Source organism: Pristiophorus japonicus, chromosome 1 (genome assembly GCF_044704955.1).
Source record: "Pristiophorus japonicus isolate sPriJap1 chromosome 1, sPriJap1.hap1, whole genome shotgun sequence".
Taxonomy (NCBI): Eukaryota; Metazoa; Chordata; class Chondrichthyes; family Pristiophoridae; genus Pristiophorus; species Pristiophorus japonicus.
This window is the reverse complement of record NC_091977.1, coordinates 164,378,745-164,400,092: the sequence shown is the minus strand read 5'-3', so window position 1 is coordinate 164,400,092 and position 21,348 is coordinate 164,378,745. Positions and strand designations below refer to the sequence as shown.

General features: G+C 47.1%; 1 long non-coding RNA gene across 1 annotated transcript in view; it reads right to left on the bottom strand.

Annotated features, from left to right (window-relative positions):
- LOC139235085 (uncharacterized) overlaps positions 1-18,005 on the bottom strand; it is a 109,876-nt gene extending 91,871 nt beyond the window's left edge. The window contains exon 1 of the long non-coding RNA XR_011588418.1: positions 17,966-18,005. This is a non-coding gene — a long non-coding RNA (uncharacterized lncRNA). The remainder of the gene's footprint in view (positions 1-17,965) is intronic.
- Between the last annotated feature and the right edge of the window lie 3,343 nt (positions 18,006-21,348).

The following is a 21,348-nucleotide window of genomic DNA, read 5'->3' as shown; positions in this document are numbered from 1 at the left end:
AGAGCATCCCCAATCAAAAAGGTGGCAGACTGCTGAGAAGGAGTAGACCTTACACTCAATGCATTTACAGGGATAAGCGATCATACCTGAACTTGTCCGATAACACGTGCGTTAGAAAGCCGCGCTTCTGAAAGGAGGTCATCAGTGAGATATGCCGGCTAATTAAGGGAGATCTGTAGCCTACCAGCACCATCAGGACCTCATGGCCCGTTGAGGTTAAGGTTACTGTGGCACTTTCCTTCTATGCATCGGGCTCCCTTCAGGCCTCAGCTGGCGACATTTGCTGCATCTCTCAGCACGCCACACATTGCTGCATTCGACAGGTGACTGAAGCCCTTTATGCATGCAGGATGGACTTTATAAACTTCTCTATGACCAGAGAGACATAGAATGAGAGGGCTTTGGGGTTCTCGAGAATTGAAAACTTCCCCAAGGTGCAGGGGGCAATAGACTGTATGCACATCGCCCTCCGAGCACCTTTACAGGATACAGAGGTGTTTCGCAACTGAAAGGGATTCCACTCCCTGAATGTACAGCTCGTTGTCGATCACAAGCAAATATTTACGGCAGTAAATGCAAATTTTCCAGGCAGTATCCATGATGCGCACATCTTAAGCGAGAGCACTGTCTCTGACCTGTTTAAGAGTCAGCCACAAGGTCATGGTTGGATGCTGGGGGATAGAGGATATGGCCGTGCCAGCTGGCTCATGACCCCCCTGCGTAAGCCTCAGACAGAAGCTGAGAAGCACTACAACGAATGCCATATAGCCACACACAATATCGTTGAAAAGACAATTGGCGCTTCAGATGCCTGGACCACTCAGGAGGCAACCTACAATACCACCCTGAGCAGGCCGCTGAGTTCATTATGGTGTGCTGCATGTTGCATAACCTAGCTATCAGGAGAGGACAACAATTGCCAGATAGGACTGCCGGTCCACCTCAGGAGATAGGGGAGACGGAAGAGGAGGGCGAGGAGGAGGAGGAGGACGAGGACCTCGGTGAGGAAAATCAGCCTGGCAATGATCCCATGCCCACCACCCCACCGCCGCCCACACACACCACTGGAAAAGCCCCGTGGTAGTTACGCAGCTGCAAGACTGTTGCATCAGCAGCTCATAAATGAAAACTTTGCGTGAAGTTACATTGGTGACAGTTACAGTGCATTACATTTCATCCTTCCCTGGTCTGGCCAATGTTTGCAACCCTTGGATTGATGTTTAATCTTACGTTATTAGAAGACACTGCACAGCAATTGTAAAGTTCAATAAAACATGTTAATAATTTAACAATTGATGCAAAAAAAATTAGAAACAAACTATAACACCCATCAACCCCCTAACCCCAACAGTCAACAACATTTTTAATCCAACAATAAATTTTAAATAATGATAACACTACAAAAACACCCTTCCACCACCCCCAACATTCAACAAATTTTTAATAACAATAAGAACAGGCAACAATTTTAATTAAAATAGATTAGGGCCCCCCTTCCCTACCTGTGGCTATGTTTCCCTCTTCCACCTTTACCCCCCCCTCATCATAATCCCCCCTTTCCCACTTACACCTCGAGTAATGGGACCAAGTCGTCTTGCAGTAGAGTACCTCGAGGACTGCTACTGTGGGGAGTGGGGTGGGGGTGGGGGGGGTGGTGACTGTGATGTATGTAAACATTGTAACTGTGTAAGACTTGCCACCAGAGGGCGTAACTGTTGGAAGCTCAAGGGTCACCTGCACACCTCATGCAAGGGAGTATAAAAGGTTGTCTGCCATGCTGCTTTGGCACTCTGGAGTTGTATTAAAGAGACTAAGGTCACATCAGTTTTAGCTCACATTATTCAGTCTTGTGGAGTTCTTCCATACTTAACAATTAGTGACGAGTAACAGATTATGTACTTTCACGCAGTCATGGCTGCCGTTGGAATTTTAAAGAGATTTGTAGAGGGTGATGATTGGGAAGCCTTCATTGAGCGTCTCGACCAGTACTTCGTGGCCAACGAGCTGGATGGGGACGATAAAGCGATCAAGCGCAGGGCGATTCTCCTCACCATGTGTGGGTCCACAATATACGGCCTCATCAAGAATCTACTAGCACTGGAGAAACCAACGGAGAAGACATAAACAGAGTTATGTATGCTGGTTCGGAACCACCTCAAGCTGAAGGAGAGCATCATAATGGCCAGGTATTGCTTCTACACGCACTACCGCTCTGAGGGCCAGGATGTGGCAAGTCATGTCGCCGACCTGGGACGCCTTGCGTGAACTTGTGAATTTGCTGGATTTTTGGGGGAAATGGTGCAGGACTTTTTTGTGCTTGGCCTCGGCCACGAGGTCATTCTTCGCAAGCTGCTCTCCACTGAATCCCTACACCTGAGCAAGGCTATCACGATAGCCCAGACTTTCATGTTCACGACTGATAATACCAGACAGATACCTTATCAGCGTCGGAGCTCACTGGCAAGTACTGTGCTTAAAATAACGTCGCTAGCAGGCAGAACTGCAAATGGCAGGGTCTACATGTCTGAGTCCGCCATCGGGCATGAATGCAAATCCATTAGCACCATGTTAGCGCTGCGGGGATAATCATTGAGTCCATCAATGTCAATTCAAGCACTATGTGTGCAAAGGCTGCGAAACAATGGGGCACCTCCATCGAATGTGCAAGAGTGCTGTAACTCACCACGTAGCAGAGTCGGCAGAGGATGATCGATCTGGCGTGGATCATGCAGAACAAACAAGAGAGGCAACTCAACCCGAGGTAGAAGTGTGTGGGATACACACCTTCACCACCAAGAGCGCTCCTATCATGCTGAAAGTCAAATTGAACGGTATTCCGGTATCAATGGAGTTGGACACGGGGGCGAGTCAGTCAATTATGAGCCATAAGGCTTTTGAGAAACTGTAGGGCAACAAGGCACAAAAGCCCAAACTGAGCCCGATTCAGACAAAGCTGTGCACCTACACCAAAGAGCTCATACCAATCATTGGCAGCGCGGCAGTTAAGGTATCGTACGATGGAGCTGTGCATGATTTATCACTGTGGATTGTACCAGGCGATGGCCCAACGCTATTCAACAGAAGCTGGCTGGGAAAGATTTGATGGAACTGGGACGACATCAAAGCACTATCTTCAGTGGATGATGCCTCGTGCGCCCAAGTGCTGAGCAAGTTTCCGTCGCTATTTGAACCAGGCATCGGCAACTTCACAGGCGCCAAGGTGCAGATCCATCTAGTCCCTGATGCAAGACCCATTCATCACAAGGCTCGAGCGGTTCCATATATGATGAAGGAGAAAGTCGAGATCGAACTGGACAGACTTCAACAAGAGGGAATCATATCGCCAGTCGAGTTCAACAAGTGGGCCAATCCGATTGTTCCGGTGTTGAAAAGTGATGGTCAGAATCTGCAGAGACTACAAGGTAACCATTAACTGAGTCTCACTACAGGACCAGGCCCAAGGCGGATGACCTGTTCACAACGTTAGCGGAGGGGAAGTCGTTCACCAAGTTGGACCTAACCTCCGCCTACATGACACAGGAGCTGGCTGAATCTTCGAAAAAATTGACGTGCATCAACACGCACAAAGGATTGTTTATATACCACAGGTGCCCTTTTGGGATTCGCTCAGCTGCTGCCATCTTCCAGAGGAACATGGAGAGTCCGCTGAAATCAATTCCACGACCATTGTGTTTCAAGTTGACATCCTGAGCACCGGTCGTGACATCACCGAACACGTGCACGAGGTTCTAAGTCGACTAGACAGAGTGGGACTTAGGTTGAAATGCTCCAAATGTGTTTTCCTGGCGTCAGAGGTCGAATTTTTGGGGAGAAAGATTGCGGCAGACGGCATCAGACCCACAGACTCAAAGACAGAGGTCATCAAGAATGCACCCAGACCACAGAATGTGACGGAGCTGCATTTGTTCCTGGAACTCCTCAACTACTTTGGTAACTTTCTACCCAGGTTAAGCACTTTGCTGGAACCGTTATACATGTTGCTACGTAAGGGTGACTGGGTTTGGGGTAAATCTCAAGAGACAGCCTTTGAGAAGGCCAGAAACCTACTTTGTTCTGATAAGTTACTTGTACTGTATGACCCGTGTAAACGATTAGTGCTAGCTTGTGATGCAACTTTGTACGGGGTCAGCTGTGTGTTACAGCAAACCAATGTATCGGGCAAACTTCAACCGGTTGCATACGCATCTGGAAGTCTGTCAAAGGCTGAGAGAGCCTATATTATGGTCAAGAAAGAGGCATTAGCATGTGTATATGGGGTTAAGAAAATGCACCAAATACGCATTTGGACTTCGGTTTGAGCTTGAAACCGACCACAAACTGCTCATTTCGCTGTTTTCAGAAAGCAAAGGTATAAACATCAATGCTTTGTCACGCATCCAAAGATGGGCACTAACATTGTCCACCTATGGCTATGTTATCCGCCACAGACCAGACACGGAGAACTGTGCTGATGCCCTCAGTCGGCTACCATTGCCCACTACCGAGCTGGAAATGGCGCAGCCTGCAGACTTGCTTCTGGTCATGGATGCTTTTGAGAGCGAGGGGTCACCCATCACTGCTTGCCAGGTCAGGACCTGGACCAATCAGGATCTAGTGCTATCACTTGTAAAAAGTTGCTTCCTCAATGGGAGCTGGTTGGCCGTTCCCGAGGAAATGCAAGATGAAATTAAGCCGTTTCACTGACGCAAAAATGAAATGTCCATCCAGTTGGATTGTCTCTCATGGGGTAATCGCGTGGTTTTGCCAAAAAAAGGCAGGGAAACGTTTATACGCGACCTACACAATACCCACCCAGGCATAGTCATGATGAAGGCTATAGCCAGATCACATGTTTGGTGGCCCGACATTGACTTGGACTTAGAGTCATGCATACACAAGTGCAACACATGCTCACAATTGAGCAATGCACCAAGGGAGGCTCCAGTGAGTCTGTGGTCATGGCCCTCCAAACCATGGTCCAGGATCCACATAGATTTTGCTGGCCCCTTTCTCGGAAAGATTTTTTTAGTTGCAGTGGACACTTACTCTAAATGGATTGAATGCGTAATCATGTCATCCAGCACATCCACTGCCACCATTGAGAGCCTCCGGGCTATAATCACCACCCATAGCTTGCCCGACGTCCTTGTCAGTGACAATGGACCGTGTTTCACCAGCTCGGAATTCAACGAGTTTATGACCTGCAATGGCATCAAGCATGTCAGGTCTGCCCCATTTAAGCCCGCATCCAATGGTCAAACGGAACAGGCAGTCCAAACTATCAAGCAGAGCTTGAAACGCGTGACAGAAGGTTCCTTGCAGACCCGCTTATCTCAGGTTCTACTCAGCTACCGGACGCGACCCCACTCGCTCACTGGGGCTCCCCCTGCAGAATTGTTAATGAAGAGAGCACTCAAAACTAGGCTCTCCCTTGATCTAAATGATCATGTGGAAACCCGGTGTCACTGGCAAAACATGTACCACAATCGCGCGGCTGTATCGCGTGACATTGATGTTAACGACCCTGTGTTTGTCCTCAATTACAGTCATGGTCCTAAATGGGTCGTTGGCACTGTCTTGGCCAAGGAGGGGAATAGAGTGTTTATAGTCAAACTATTGAATGGACAAAGGTGCAGAAAGCATTTGGATCAGACCAAACTGCGGTTCACCGACAACCAGGAACAACCTGAAGAGGACATCATCAACATCGATCCATCAACACACACCCAACCAGCAATCGACCTCACTGTCAATCAAGAGGATGAACCCACCATTCCCAACAGTCCTGTTAGACCAGCCGCGCCGCAGTGCAGCAATGGTCCGACCAACTCACCCATGCCAGAGTTTGAACTCAGACAATCAACCAGGGAGCATAGGACCCTGGATCATCTCAACTTGTAAATAATTTATATCAAAGACCTTGGGGGGGGAGTGATGTTATGTATGTAAACATTGTAACTGTGTTAGACTTGCCACCAGAGGACGCAACTGTTGGAGGTCCAAGGGTCACCTGCACACCTTGTGCAAGGGAGTATAAACGGTTGTCTGCCAAGCTGCTTAGGCACTCTGGAGTTGTTTTAAAGAGACTAAGGTCACATCAGTTTTAGCTCACAGTACTCAGTCTTGTGGAGTTCTTCCATACTTAACAGTGACATTGATAGATTCAATTCAGGGGGCCGAGGAGAAGATGTTTCCGAAGAAATATCATCTCAGTCAGAAGCAACTGCTTCCTCCTGACTTGCATCTGTCGAAGTTGTTGGTGGTATGGCACCTCAGGGTGCAGTGCCGTATCCCGAAACCATCGCCTGCCGCATGGCATCGATGGAGTCGGCTGTTCGCTGCATTGCCGCAACAATCTGTCCCATATCCTCAGAGATTCTAGCAGACAGTGTGGCAATGTTGCCGGTCAACCCACCAAGCGCTTGGAGGAGCTCGCGACCAATGTCGATGCTTGCCCTCGACAGAGACACCATATCTTCATTCACATCTGCCTGTCGTTGAAGATGCCTATCTCGCCGACCCAATCTCCGTGGGGTCGGCGTGGGCACTGGATGACTCGGAGTGCCTTGCTGCAAGCTGTTTGGCCCCGCTACTTCTCCCATTGAGGATGACGTGGCTGCATGTACTGCAGATGACCCTTGAGGCTCATCATCCTCCTCGGTTGTATCTTCCTCTTCCCCCATGGTCAGCACGACCTGCAGCAACTGGGATAATGTTCCAGGGGCCTACCATTGCGCCTGGAGCGCCTGTGGAGCTGGAAAACATAATTGAGGTTAGTAGAAGAGAAGGAGAGATAGGAGAATGCTTGCGCTGCACAGGCATATGTACGAGGAGCAACACTACTGCAATAAGTGTGAACGAGATGTTACATATAATTAACAGGAGAATACAGAAGAGTACAGAAGCTGCATGCATAACATTACATCATTCATATATTATAATCAAATGGCATTAAATTACTTTAAATTACCACCGGTTTATATATTACTCACATGGCGCAACAACAGGATCTGCACCACCACGGGTGGCAGAATGATTATGTGCTCCTACAAGGGCTGAGGCACGCTCCTCCAGGTCGGTTAAATGAAAAAGATCTGCAGGCCCTCCTCCGGTCTGCCTTTGCTCCACCCGATTCTTAGATACCTTCTTCTGTAATCCTGACAAGAGCATGGCATAAGCTAATTGCCAAGTACCATTAGGGAAACATAGATATTGTAATTCACAATTAGTCATCGCACATGCTATTCATCGTTAACGTTATATGCTAATACCATTTGTATGCAATTGATGCATGGTTATAACAGCTACATTCAGAGAAGAAATTTAATAAGATCGTGGTTAGGAACTAATACATGACACCAATCCCCTCACGTACAATCCCCAGGAAAGGCCCCATCCATGGGCCGTGCCATTCGTCACCTGAGGGGAGGGAGTCGGGTTATTGCAATCGATCGAGGTCCCCAAGGGGGGAGGGGGAGTGGGGCTGGAATCAGGACTGCTGGTGAGCTCAGCAATGACAGGACCATGAGGGGAGGGGACACCGTGTCCCTAGGCTTTGCTCAGAGACCTCCGAGTGGCCGGAGCTAATGTCCCAAGTGTTCCAGGGCAGACAGTGAGACAGGGCAGCAATGTATGAGGAGGTCACAAAAAACCTGCAAAAGGACAAAGACAGGCTAAGTGAGTGGGCAAAAATTTGGCAGATGGAGCATAATGTTGGAAAGTGTGACATTATACACTTTAGCAGAAAAAAATCGAAGAGCAAGTTATTATTTAAATGGAGAAAGATTGATAAGTACTGTAGTACAGCGGGACCTGGGGATCCTGGTGCATGAAACACAAAAGGTTGGTTTGCAGGTACAGCAAGTGATCAGGAAGACCAATGGAATTTTGGCCAAAGGGGATGGAGAATAAAAGTAGGGAAGCCTTGCTGCAGTTGTACAGGGTATTGGTGAGGCCACACCTGGAATACTGCGTACAGTTTTGGTTTCCATATTTAAGAAAGGATATACTTGCTTTGGAGGCAGTTCAGAGAAGGTTCACTCAGTTGATTCCGGAGATGAGGGGGTTGACTTATGAGGAAAGGTTGAGTAGGTTGGGCCTCTACTCATTGAAATTCAGAAGAATGAGAGGTGATCTTATTGAAACATATAAGAGTATGAGGGGGCTTGATATGGTGGATGCAGAGAGGATGTATCCACTGATGGGGGAGACTAGAACTAGAGAGCATAATCTTAGAATAAGGGGCCGCCCATTTAAAACTGAGATGAGGAGAAATTTCTTCTCTCAGAAGGTTGTTATTCTGTGGAATTCGCTGTCTCAGAGAGCTGTGGAAGCTGGGACATTGAATAAATTGAAGACAGAGATAGACAGTTTCTTAACTGATAAGCGAATAAGGGGTTATGGGGAGCGGGCAGGGAAGTGTACCTGAGTCCATGATTGGATCAGCCATGATCATATTAAATGGCGGAGCAGGCTTCTTATGTTCTCGCCCCCAGTCCAGGCTGGGTCACTGTGTGACTGACAGCAGCTGGAGAGACTCAGTCTGGGCAAAAATGAGCGGCCCTCTCAGCGCTCAGTCGTGTGCCCATCAACGAACCTAACCAAAAAGGAGATGGTGCTCAAATTAAAGAGTTGCTCACAGCACACAAGCAGTGATATAATTTAATAATTCTCCTTCTAAACTAAAGAAGTAGAAATGCCGAAGGTTTGCGGTCTGTCTGTTTCCAGTCATTCCTTTGACCCTATTTTCAATCAAAGCATTTAAATAGTAATACTGTCGATTCAGGTTAATGCATCTCAGCAAGATTACAAATGCACATTTGCGTGGAATAGTTCCTGGGACACCTGACCTCCCAGGGTTAGAGTCCTGGGCCCTGCCCTCCCAGGGTTAGAGTCCTGGGCCCTGCCCTCCCAGGGTTAGAGTCCTGAGCGCTGCCCTCCCAGGGTAAGAGTCCTGGGCCCTGCCCTCCCAGGGTTAGAGTCCTGGGCCCTGCCCTCCCAGGGTTAGAGTCCTGGGCCCTGACCTCCCAGGGTTAGAGTCCTGGGTCCTGCCCTCCCAGGGTTAGAGTCCTGGGCCCTGCCCTCCCAGAGTTAGAGTCCTGGGCCCTGCCCTCGCAGGGTTAGAGTCCCAGGCCCTGCCCTCCCGGAGTCCTGGGCCCTGCCCTCCTAGGGTTAGAGTCCTGGGCCCTGCCCTCCCAGGGTTAGAGTCCTGAGCGCTGCCCTCCCAGGGTAAGAGTCCTGGGCCCTGCCCTCCCAGGGTTAGTGTCCCGGGCCCTGCCCTCCAGGAGTCCTGGGCCCTGCCCTCCCAGGGTTAGAGTCCTGGGCCCTGCCCTCCCAGGGTTAGAGTCCTGGGCCCTGACCTCCCAGGGTTAGAGTCCCGGGCCCTGCCCTCCCGGAGTTCTGGGCCCTACCCTCCTAGGGTTAGAGTCCTGGGCCCTGCCCTCCCAGGGTTAGAGTCCTGGGTCCTGCCCTCCCAGAGTTAGAGTCCTGGGCCCTGCCCTCCCAGGGTTAGAGTCCTGGGCCCTGCCCTCCCAGGGTTAGAGTCCTGGGGGCCCAGGTTCCGACCCCAAACCAAATCTTAACAGGGATGCTACCCAAGATTACCCAGCTTAATTATAATCCGGCAGATTTACATTCTAATTAATGAGTCAGTGCATCATTACAATTATAAATTTAATACTTACTCTTGCAGATGCCACCAAACTGTTCCAGCGCACCGGTTTGGCTCTCTCACGTCATTACCACTTCGGCGATGTCCCCCCATATTCGCTGGTATATCCGGGGGGGCGGTTTCCCATGCCCATTATGGGTTTATTGGCCCCACCGAGTCTCCACCTCATTGACTTTATCAGAAAAAGCTTTTGCTCTCCTTCTCCCTGCAATCTCCGCAATGCTCTCTCCCAAATCCTCATACGATATGGCGTTGCGCCCCGATCTCCTTCACCCGGAGATCATGACTTCATCGCTGTGCTCGTCGCCCCGTTAATGCCCTGGACATGAAATATCATTCCTTCCCCAGCAGCATCGCCGGGCCAAAACACCGACAGCTTCAGGGGTGATGCTTCAGGGGCGATGCTCAAAGGCGAGATGGCTGATGTAAGTTAAAAAAAACGTACTTTCTCTCTTTCAGCTTTTTTCGCGGCTTCCTTCCTGCAATCGATCAGCCCGGCACTGATCGGGCGGGATCGTTGAGAAGATAAGTTTCGTTCCTTTGCAAAACCTGCAGCGAAGGCTCTCCCCTTTAATGGATATAAGGAGTCTTTCACTCAGCAATGCTGCATGGCCGAGTGTGCAACGCTGCTCAACTCACCGCCTCGCCTGATGACAATTGCGCTCCAGGAAGGAAATGGAACTCTTGAGTTAGTGCACAACTTCCTTCTCGGGGCGCAAATGGCAAATTTTTTAAAAGGTTGAAATGATTAGCGCGTGGGACTAATTTTTCAAAACTTTTAAAAGTTAATGCTCCAAACGGGGCGATACCCAATTTCACCCCCAAACTATTTCCGCTGGTTGGGAATTCTAGGACTAGGGGGCATAGTCTAAAAAATAGAGCCAGACTTTTCAGGAGTGAAATTAGGAAACACTTCTACATAAAGGATGGTCGAAGTTTGGAACTTACTTCCGCAAATGGCAATTGATGCAAGATCAATTGTTAATTTTAAATCCGAGATTGATAGATTTTTGTTAACCAAAGATATTAAGGGATATGTGCCAAAGGTGGATCTACGTAGTTAGGTCACAGATCAGCCATGATCTCATTGAATGGCAGAACTGCCTCGAGGGCTAAATGTCCTACTCCTGTTCCTATTCTCCTATGTTCAGATGCTGAGAAGCTGTTTCCTCTGGCTGGAGAGTCTAGAACTAGGGGTCATAGGGCTAGACTTTCGTCTTCATTATCAGCAGTTTTCTCAGTACAGCTGTTTTTTGACGAAAGTTTCCTCTTTATTTTTTAAAAAGTTCCGCCCACATTTTGAAAAGACGCCGGGTAGCAAACCGCCCACATGCACCGCTGAGAAAACCGCCAGGATCTAAGTCTGGCCTCAACGGAGGACCCGTACAAATCGCCAAGGAAACCGCCCACAAAAAGCTGCCTGAAACAGGGCAGTAGGTGAGTACCCTGTAAAGAAAGGTAAGTTAAAGTTTTTTATAATTATTTTTTTTAATTCTGAAACGGTGATTGCATTAAAAAGTGTCTAGAGAATGTTTTATAGCTTTTTATTTTTTGTTTAAGTGAAAAAATATTTTTTGAGTTTTCCCCCCTCCCTAGGCCCAACTGCAGCCTTGGATTAAATTTAAAAAACATTTTAAGAACCATCCGTTCTCGCTACTTTCGGCTGTAACCGCCCAGAAACCACAGAGAATCTTGGTGTAAGAACCATTTGCTCGCCGGGTGGTTTTAATTACCTAATTGGTGGAAACTTTCACCGGTGTTAACTCATGAAGCTTAGCGGTATTTTCTGGGCCACAATCCGGTGGTGAGGGCCTTGTGGAAAGTCTACTCTTAACTCTAAGAATAAGGGGGTCAGCCATTTAGGACTGAGATAAGGAGAAATTTCTTCATTCAGAGGGCTGTGAATCTTTGGAATTCTCTACCCCAGAGGGCTGTGTCGTTGAGTATATTCAAGATAGAGATTGATAGATTGATTGATTAAGAGAATCAAGGGATTTGGGGATAGGGGGGCAAAGTGGTATTGGAGTAAATGTTTAACCATGATCTTATTGAATGGTAGAGCAGGCTCAACAGGACATATGGCTACTCTTGCTCCTATTTCTTACGTTCTTATGTTCTTAAAAGCAAGAAATTTATGCTAAACCTTTATAAATTATTAGTTAGGCCGCAGCTGGATTATTGAGACACTTATGGGAATCACACTTTAGGAAGGATGTCTCGGTCTTAGAGAGGGTACCATAGGAGATTTACTAGACTGGTACCAGAGATGAAAGACTTCAATTATGTGGAAAGACTCGAGAAGCTGGGGTTGTTCTCCTTACATCAGAGAAGGTTAAGAGAAGAGTTCATAAAGGTGTTCAAAATCATGAAGGGTTTTGATAAAGTAAGTAAGGAGAAATTGCTTTCAGTGACAGAAGGGTCAGTAACCAGATGACACAGATTTAAGGTAATTGGCAAAAGAACCTGAGCTGAGATGAGGATAATTTTTTTTACGCAATGAGTTGGTATGATCTGGAATACTGTAAGACTTATTTCAATTAAGACAGGTTTTAGCCTGTAAGATTTATCTACACTTTATAGAGTTCAGACTTGTGAGACAAACCAACACACAGACTCAGGATGTTTCTTTTTCTCACCCTTATCCAGGGGTTATCATTACTTAAAATAATCAAAGGAAATACAAGCAACTTACGATAGCATCAAATGCACAATTAGCCTGCACCAACCTATCCCTATTAATATACTTCTTAACTGCCTATCCCCTGAGTGATTAAAATAAACAAAGACACTCACACCAGACCGTGGTCAGCGATTGTAAGACTTAACCCCCTGATTCTCTTGGCAACTGACCAGGTTACCAGTTCTCTTGACTGCAGCATTCACATGTTACAGCCATTTTATACTGTTTTTCTGGATGTCTGTCCACCGTGTATGCAATGGTCTAGCATTGAAACAAAGGGACAATTTCTCACGATGAATAGGTCTTTCATTCTCTTATCCCCGGGACAGTATTTTTCCACAGTTCCCAGACAAATATTTTGCAGTTGTGAGGTGTTAAAACTTATGAGAAAGTATTTTGAATTCGCACAACATTCTGGATCATTAAAAATGGTCAAGCCAATTTCAGCCATTTTGGAACAGTATGCAAGCACAGTTATTAGCAGAAAAATGAGACGAAAAAAAAGCTGTAGTCTTAAAATGCACTATCTGAAAGGGTGTGGAAACAGATTAATAATAACTTTCAACAGGAATTGAATACATATTTGAAGGGGAAAAATTTGCAGGGCTATGGGGAAAGGGCAGGGAAGTGAGACTAATTGGATGACTCTTTTAAAGAGCTGGCACAGGCACAATGGGCTGAATGGCCTCCTTCTGTGCTGTATCTTTCTATGATTCTATGATCTGAGTTGTCTTCAGCAGAGGTAGTAAGTGATCTTGCCCTCCGGCAAACTGGTACCCGTGGCATCCTATCCCTGTGCCCTAGCTCGTACACACCTGTGGCTGATGATTCAACATTTGAAGACACCTCCTCTAGTCTAGCCTCTAATGTACACATGCTGCTAGTATATGCGCTGGTGCTTGCGAGGGTGAGATTGAGTAACATTGCATCTTCAGGAAGGCTGGTCTGCTCTTCTTGAAAGGGGAAGTATTTCCACATTTTCAGCACCAGAAATTAAAGAAGGACAGGGTTAGCTTTCAGTGTAAAGGGAGAGCAGAGAGAGCATCTTCAGTTTATCATGCAGACTGTGTGGGGTGAGATAGAAGTAAGAAGAGAAAAAGAGGATAAGATGTGAAGAAACCCTGCACAACTCTTCCAGCGTCACCGGTTGTCATGCCCATGACTCTGCCCCTGCCCGTGATGGTCAGCATGTTTTCCTTAAGGGGAAGATGATGAGCCATCAGGCTCGGCATTCTCCAGTGGCAGCTTCCTGTCTCAAGTTTTCTGCGACCGTCTCCTTCAAGAAAGAAGGGAGTGTGTTCGTGACAGTCTTGTGAGGTGTTTAGAGAATACACCTGTCGTGGTAGACTACCTGAGATTCAGTGTGTAAGATGTGAGCTGTAGGAAAGTGAGGGTTACAATAATGAGTGTGTGAGTAGGATGAGGAGGAGATGTAGTAAACTGTGATACAGTTATTGTAGGAGTGAGGGGAAGTGGGGCAGGGGAGTATTGTTTGTATTTTGAATAGCATTCACCGCCTGCATCAGAGCATCTTGGTACCCTTAGTGCTTTCTACAGTGATTTCTCTTCTTCCCAGTATTTTCCTGGTGTTTGCAGCAAGTGTGCTCCTCCTCTTTAAGAGACGTTGGCTGCTTTTAAGTGGCATCGGAGATGCCCGATATTTAGTTCCCCAAACAGACATGCAACCAATCAATAACGCTAGCTGCATGCCTGAGTTGTGATAATGAACAGGCAGCATGAATATTGTGCCGAAAATTCCGGCCACGCTCGGTCTGTACAGATCCTCCGCATCCCCGGGAGAAGGACATTCGCGCAGGAGAGATTGGGCTATTTGCCCACCGCTTGCCCAGTAAATGTCCTTCAAAATTTTATGCCTGGTAAAAGCAGTCGCATAGCCTACTTTTGCCAGCATAAGAGTTTTAAAACATATAAAAATTACATTTAATCATTCATTTTTATGTTAAAAACCTTGTCCATTAAGGTAAGTTTATTTTTAACCCCATCATTTAACACATTAAAAAAATCCAAAAAAAAAATATTTTTTTCTAAAACATTTAATTACATTTAATTTCAATTAATTTAAAATATGTTAGTTTTTTTTTATTTATTATGCTGTGTTTCTTGTTTTTGGAGGGTTTTCTCATTGATAGTAATGGGAACTCACATTTTTATCAATGAGAATACTACCTAGTGATTGGTGGTCCAGGCTCACATGACTCCAGCATTTCCCTACATACGGGGAAGTCATCTCCCCGTACGCAGTGCATCGAATGAAGGCCTCCGACTGGAATTGAACGTGCCTCCATGACCACCAGGTATTTTCATTAAAACATTTTGGGTCGGGGGTGTTCGTCCGAAGGAAGCCTCTGACTGCAATTTTCCCCCCACTATGTTGCTGCCTGGGGCAACACCAACAGCCATATCCAGTGCATGTCCCGATAAATTGGCACAATCAAATTTCTAGGCCATGATGTAATTGTTTCCTTTGGCAAATAAAGTACAAAACACTTGCTTGATGGCTCGGTGAACGCAGACTCACTGGATGCTGCCTGGAAAGAGTCCGAGGCTAAATTTTCAATGTTGCAAAAGTTCGCACTCTCCCTTTTTGGGGGAGGGAGGGTCACAAACTACTTACACTTGCTGGAAATGTGCACCATCTGCAAACAGGGACAGAGATCCAGCTTAACAGTCTCAGACCGTGTCTTCCTAGTCGTTATTCTTTGTGAACTGGTGCACATGGGGAGCTAATGACGAGAATATCAGGTCTCTCTAGGCTCATGCATGAGAAGTAGTCACCTGGATGAGGTATAGGAGGGCTTATGGCACCTTGGAAGTGTATCCCCGCATGAGTGACTGCCTTTCGGAGAGTGGAGAAAATTAAACCATTATAGAAATGCTCGTGAGCTGTCAGCTGCATAAAATAAATAAATCTGTCCTTTGTACTTTCAGTGTCATCCATTAGAATTTCCTGATGTGAAGGGAGGCTGCAAAGAAGTAATTATTTACTGAAATGAAAACACAGTTCAGAAAATAATTACTTCTTCTCAATCTCAGTCTGTATCAGAAAAGACATATGGATGGTCCCAAGTTCACTGAGAGCAGAATATTTGTTTCTGTAACTGTGCAATTGCAGCATTATAGGGATAAATTCCTCATTACAAAGATGTCAGAGAAACTGATCGTTCTTAGTGGATTGCTGTGCTTTAGTCTTTCTGTAACATCTCTAGGCAAAGGGTATTTTGGGGGGTGCGGTGGGGGGGGGGCACTAATTGGTATAGTTCTTGCCTCGTCAGCCTTGGGCTGCTTCTGAGAGAGACTTTGTTTGGGGAGGAGGGAAGAGAGAGATAGACTATGCAACAGAGGAGAGTGGGGGTGGAGAGAAAAACGTTATTGCCAGAGTCTGGGGAAATGCCATTTTATTTAAATTTTTTTCTTTCCTCAGAGCCATTGAAACTGACGATTCAGTCCCTGCACGGTGCTGCCCAGGTGCTGTGTACACCTGCACAGGAATGAATTGACCTCCAGGTGAAACAGCGATTTACTTGTACCACTTTCAATTTAGTATACTGTATTTGCTGCTCACGATGTGATCTCCTCTACATTGGGGAGACTAAACACAGATTGGGTGACCGCTTTGCAGGACGCCTCCATTCAGTCCGCAAGTGTAACCCTGAGCTTCCGGTCGCCTGTCACTTTAATTTTCTGCTCCATTCCCACTCTCATCTCTCTGACCTCGGCCTCTTACACTGTTCCAATGTAAGCTCAATGTAAGCTCGAGGAATAGCAGCTCATCTGTCGATAAGGCACTTTCCAGCCTTCTGGACTCAACATTTAGTTCAACTATTTCAGATCATAACCACTGCTCCCATTTTTCGGACAGCAGCTGTTGATGATTCTGCTATTCCCAGTTACACTTCCTCTGGACCCATCTTTTGTTTCTTTACTTGTGTCATTTCCATCTCCATTTGCTATTCACAATCATCTCTTTTGTCATTTAATCTTTCCTGCCTTGCACCATATCACAAACCAACCCGTTTGTTCTTTACTCCCCCTTTCCTTGCCTTTGTACTTGCTTAAAACCTTACTTAAAATCTTTAACTTTTTCCAGTTCTAACAAAAGATCATCAACCTGAAATGTTAACTCTGTTTCTCTCTCCACAGATGCTGCCTGACCTGCTTGAGCATTTCCAGAATTTCCTGTGTTTATTTCAGATTTCCAGCATCCGCAGTATTTTGTTTTTGCATCAATGAACTAACCTCACCGGAAATCAAAGGCCAGCTGAAGTGATTACTTTTCTGATGCTTTGGGTACATCGTTCCTGACCGCCAGGAGTGCCAGGAGGTCAAGGTCGGCTGGCTGACCATAAAGCACAGCTCAGGCTCTCCAGCCACATTATTGAGGATTCCCCTGTTTAATTTATTTTTTCAGGGCCTTGATTTTCTTTTTTCACAGTTTGTGCGCAGCCTCCTAGTGCCTTTCACATTAGTTGACCAACATTAGGAATGTTGGGTGCCTCAGGTATCGCCTTTGGATTATTGGCCCCTTCATGCCAATCAGTCATGGGGATAAGTGTATGGATGCCAAAACCAGATGTGAGGGCCAAACAGGCAGAAGATAGTCTGTCCTTCTCACCTGGATGTCACCAACAGCACAGGAGAAGCACAGCAGTTGCAACATGGAATTGCTAGAGGAGGAGGGCCCACAGCTTTCTTAGGGTGAAGACATGAGAGATTGAGGATGCTGAGATAGCTGCAGGTGGGACTCAGCTACTAGCTGCCAGAGTTGTCGGTCACGATCTGATACAAGAGTTTTTCACGTAATGAACAATCCTCCCAACATCTTCACCAGTCTCTGAAAAGTGGAGCTGGTACTTGGCAGGATCAGAATGAGTGATAGTTCATTTTGAGGGATAAGGGTTAGAAGGTAGCTTTGATGGCAACTGCATCACAGCTGACTCTCTGCACAATGAGAGACAATGAATTGATTTTCACATTCTGATCTGGTTGCAGTGAGTGAGATAATGAGTGAATGTCTTCCTTTTTTAAATCATTGTACTGCTCTGGGAGACCACAAAGGAATGCTCATCCTCTTCTCTTAGTATGCTGCTATTTAAATGACAAATATGACCGAGAATTATGAAAAAAAAGGTGAAAATGTGGCAGTCAACTTAATAATACCTACTAATGCAGGAAAATGTAATTTCAAAGGGCTACGTTTTCGCCGCCAGTGGGCACCGTTTTTTTTGGCATCCGTTGATTTTTTTTGGAGCAATCTTGATTTTGTAACTTTCCTCAAAGTTTCTAGGCCGACGGCAACTGTCAACACCGGATTTTTTGTTCGGCAGATTTTTTTGGCGCAGGTCTGGGTGAAAACTGGATTCCGTGCCGTTTTTGGCCGTTTTTGGCCATTTAAGCGATTTTCCCCAACACCGATTTTTTAAGGACGGCGCAGAGTGGCCTTAAGTACCATTCAGAAAAACCCTACGTTAAGTTAAGGAAATCGGAGCTCAGGTCTGTATCGGAGCTGTTTCTTTGCAGTTTAGTATTGTTCATATAGTTTATAATGATCATGTTTAGTACATTCCTTGCATCTCTTTATGTTAAAGATGACTTACTTGTTCTGGTGTTTGGCCCCCCCCTCCTGGTCCCGCTTCAACCACGGGCCGAATGGCCCCTCCCCTATCCCCAGTCCTGCTGCAATCCCGGGCAAATCCGCACCCCCGCTCCCCTGCTCCCCTGTCGCTGCAAGCCCTGGCCGTGGAACTTCAACTCGCAGGTGGGCGGTGAAGCCTTCAGTGTGTCCCTCGTTCCCCTGGCAACCTCCCTCAGTGTGTCTCTCGTTCCCCTGGTAACCTCAGCTTTTGGCACAGACTTGAAACTCCACCCCTAGATTTAACTTCAGGTACTGCAGCGCCAAAATTACATTTTACTTTGATGAAAGTTCCAACGTTTTTTTTCCCGCGCAATCGGGCACAAAAAAAATCGGCCGTTAATCCTCCTGGGCACCAAAAATCGGCAAAGAGGAAAATTGAGGCCCAAGTCAGAAAAAAACACATGCTTTTAACCCAAATAATAATCTGCCTTTCGGAGGTTCATTTGAGCAGGTCGGATCCCAGAGCTCCCAATGTGTTCATTTAATATGGGTGAGGCATGTCCTGTGAGTGGAGCCTCAAGAAAAATCATGACATTTGGCATGGGACCTAATTTTAATAAACATAGAGGTCTCAAATTTACTCGCCATTCTGTGATGCTGAAATGATGCATCGGCATTTTCTGGACACTAAGGGGATGAAATTCGATTAAGCTAAAAAAAACGGGCATGGGAGGCATGGGGAGTGTGAAGCGCGATCTGCCCACACCCTTTTGAAGTGGTTCAGGCAGCACGCAAAATTTGTGCTGCCTGCTCATTATAATGATTGGAGCGCTGAGCTAAGTGCTAAACGTGCTGCTGGTTGGCTTCACACTCAAGAGGGGGACCAATGTCTGGTGCAGTCTACTGCATTTTGCTCTCTGCACTACTTAAAGGGGAGATGCTTTATTCATTGTCACTCTGAAGCCATTGCCCAACAGGGAAGAGAGAGGACACAGAGTTTCTCAGATGCAGCACTGGAGGCAGGAGGTATTTTAGGTAGCAATCCAGAAGGCAGTGGGAGGAGATAGCATAAGCCATCAGTGCCATGTGTGTTGCCCCCAGGACCTGGATCCACTGCTGCATGAAGGTTAATGACCTCACACGAGTGCTCAAGGTGAGTGAATGCATCTTCAAATGCCATATCCCACCAACTGCACCACTAGCTTCACACACTGCTCAATGCACCACACCCCCATCACTCACCTACCAACAATCTCTAGCAATCATGACCGATACCTCACAATCATAGCTTCACCTCACCCTCACACACTTACCACTGCTGCAATACCCACACCCACATGTTCCTATTCAACCATGATAGGCACATCAACCAAAATACATTGCACCACGCTCACTAACACACTTCTCTTTCTCTTCCAGGCAAAGGTGGCACACAGCAGACGTGATCAGCAGCAGACGGGCAGGGGGGAAGCATTTCTTCAGAACCTGACTGAGCCAGAGGAGATGGTGCTGGGGATTATTGGAGGGGCTGTCACTGAGGCCATGGAGGAGCGGCGAGGTTGAATGCATTGATGGTATGCTCATATCTAATCCTTCTCATATCCTACTTCCCCCTCATCCCACTTACAAGCTGCTGATGGTGTAAGCATGCACATCTTGCTTTAACAACTCCCCTCCCCTCACCACAGCCCAACCTTTGTGCCTTTCTCCTTTCAGATAACCAAGAACTGCCAGCAGCCCAGCCTGTCCCCGATGTTGTGGAGGAGGAGAGTGAAGGAGAAGAAGAGGCACCGTCACTCGATCTGTCACTCCCAGGCACCAGCTCAGAAAATGGCACTGCGTGGAATTTAGAGGGTGGTATAGAGACGGGATCTGCACATGGTGAGTCACCGGGCATGAGTGGGCTGCAGCCAGGCCGGGGGAAAGGTGCCAGGAGGGTGAGGTCGTGCACGAGTTCTGCTTCACAGGACTCAGATGATGTCTTCGATGAGGGAGCCTTCAGAAGAAGGGTGATGGGCATGCACACAGACATGCTTGGTACAATGGCAAGCCTTGTCAGTGGCAAGGAGCATAGAGGAGTCCGGTTCCAACATTGCATGGGGTTTTGCACGGAGCTTGGAGCCCATGATTTCCAGGCTGGAAATGATGGGCAACTCCATTAGGGCACTTGTGGACACAACCATGATGCTGGGAGTGTTGGGCAATCTCGCAGCTTCCATTGCAGTCTGTGTAATGGAAGCTCAGTTTGCGCTCATGTAGGCTCAGCTTGCTGCCATGCAAGCACAAAGTGATGCCATCATGGCTGGGTTTACGAGTGTGGGGAGTGGCAGTAACACCGTGGAGCAAGAACCAGCTATCCTTTCTCAGGGTGACAGCATTCCTACTCCACCACTGCCAGTCCACCAGTGCCCTTGCTGTTGCCTATCAGTCAGCTAGCCCAACCTGCTGTTGCCCATGTCAAGGTGGTGCAATCTACAGTCAAGCCTTCTAGGCCCAGAGCTGCTCGAGGTCGTCATGCAAGGCCACCTGTAGTCACTCCCATGGAACATCAGCAGCCTTCCAACAGCCATGCTGCAGCCACTGGGGTAGCACAGTGTAGGAGCACTAGTCTAGGCAAAGGAATATGAAAGACGCTCACTAAGGGAATACACAAGGGTGATTATTTGATGATGTTATGTAGTTTTGCATTGATTAATTTATTAATGAAGTTTGCAATATTTGTTTTGTGGTGGCTCTCATTTCAGAGGGATGATAAGGTGGGGAAATGGTGAGCAACAGGCATCTGGGGTTTTATTAACGGGTATTGGATTCTGATGAGGTGCTCATGGGCAGCCCGTATGGAACAGAGATCTGCTGCTTAACTCCTCCCTTAGCTCCTCCCGTCCTCTTCCTCTTCCTCCTCCTGAGGTGGTAACGGATCCTATGTGAAAGGCCTGTGGCCTCATGATGGCCAAGTTGTGAAGGATGCAGCAGACCACCACAAAATGGAACACTCACTCCGGCGTGTACTGGAGAGCTCCTTCAGAGTGGTCAAGGCTGCAAAACCATTACTTTAGATGGTTTTTTCGATGAGGTTCCTCGTGGCAGCATGGCTCTCATGATATGAGTGCTGGCCATGAGTGGTGGGGTTGCAGAGGGGAGTCATCAGCCAGGTGTACAGTGGATAAGTGGAGGAAGAGCATCCGGGAGGGCGCTGAGCACCTCGCGTCTCGTCGCCAAGAGCATGCAGAAATCAAACGCAGGCAACGGAAGGAGCGTGCGGCAAACTAAACTCCCCACTCACTCTTTCCTTCAACGACTGTCTGTCCCATCTGTGACAGAGATTGTAATTCCCATATTGGACTGTTCATTCACCTGAGAACTCACTTATGGTGTGGAAGCAACTCTTCCTCGATTTCGAGAGAT